Below are 1,564 nucleotides of genomic sequence, written 5' to 3' on the forward strand. Positions count from 1 at the left end.
AAGATAAAGGAATTTCTCAATTGCAACAGCAGCTCAGTCATCTACCTATTGGAGTGCACATGCAAGAAGAAGTATGTGGGGAAAACGAAGCGTGTACTCAAAATAAGAATCCAGGAACACATCAGGAGCATCAAAAACAAGCTCGACACCCACCTCATCTACAGACATTTCCTTTTGGAACACAACTCAAACCCAGAAGACCTATCTTTTAAAGCAATAGAACACGTACAGATTGGAGAAAGAGGAGGAGACTTGGCGAATAAACTGTCCCAAAGGGAAATGTTTTGGATTTACCAGCTCAACACGATGCACCCGGCAGGATTTAATGAGGGCTACGAAATCGCCCCCTTCCTATAAGGTCATTGATATCTTCATATTTTATTCCACGACTGTCACAATACTAAACTACTGTATACGTGAGCTTGAAAATAAAAACATTTTTGACACAGAAATGAGTGTGCCTCTCATAACCAATAAGATACAGTCATACCACACTGGCTCCACGCCCAAGCCCGTCCGATCTTGGAAGCTAAGCAGTGTTGGGCTTTAACAGTACCAAGAGGGAGACCCCCTGGGAAGCTAAAGTACTGTAAAAAATGGTTTCTAAAAAACTCGAATGTGTCTAAATATGTTTATTTATGCAATACGTATGATTCTCTTACCATTAGAGCGCATAATTAAGCATATAGCATTATTTGTCACTAAAAGCACATATATGACATTTAAGTATATGCACTATAAATATAGATATCTTCACACTTGCACATAATATATATATAATATAATTAATCTAGACCAAAAAATACCCATATTTGTGCTTATGAATAACATATGCCAGTCTAATCAGGTGGTAAAGTCCGTTTTTTCTTCTGCCATAAAAATGTCATTTATTAATCTAACAGTATGCCTCATATATAAGATTGGACAGTGGACACAATTCCACGCAAAAAACGCATCTCTACTGACAATATTTAAAGTACATTGATACTAACGATTGTCTTTTTCCGTTTATTTCATGTCAATGGGATCTATATATGGAGAATAGTTGTCCTCAAATAGGGACTTCAATAAAATGGCCGCCGCTCTTACACAGAACTCTCCCATACATCCTCACAAAAAGACCATGTGACTCCGGACTCACAAACCGGAAGTGGGGCATAGAAATACATGAACTGTCAGAACGGAAGTGGGGCATGAAGCCCTGAACACCCACAGTGAATAAGACGCGAAAACCGGAAGTGCGGCGTCTGCACATGCGCACTCCGGAGACGCGATACCGGAAGTGGGGCATCTGCGCATGCGCACTGAAGCCCTGCCGAAACCGGAAGTGTGGCGGAAGTGCGCCTTTTAACACAAAATTATTGATTTAAACTGCTAAAACTAAGTTATAACACTCGTTTTTTCAATGTTAACATGGGAAGCCTCCCCATGTCATCCACTATACTGCTCCATCATTGTTTATAATGTTTTAATATAAATTATATGTGGAATACATTTTCTCATTACTAACAGACAGGAAGTGATGTCATAACCAGTAGCTCCTTATCTGTGGGTATTTAAGCCC

At 39.6% G+C, this 1,564-nt stretch overlaps 1 pseudogene; it reads left to right on the forward strand.

Annotated features, from left to right (window-relative positions):
- The first annotated feature begins 476 nt into the window (after window positions 1-476).
- LOC134937090 (5S ribosomal RNA) lies at window positions 477-596 on the forward strand (annotated as a pseudogene).
- Window positions 597-1,564: the final 968 nt, after the last annotated feature.

The sequence above is a fragment of the Pseudophryne corroboree genome, chromosome 6 (assembly GCF_028390025.1).
Source record: "Pseudophryne corroboree isolate aPseCor3 chromosome 6, aPseCor3.hap2, whole genome shotgun sequence".
Classification (NCBI taxonomy): domain Eukaryota; kingdom Metazoa; phylum Chordata; class Amphibia; order Anura; family Myobatrachidae; genus Pseudophryne; species Pseudophryne corroboree.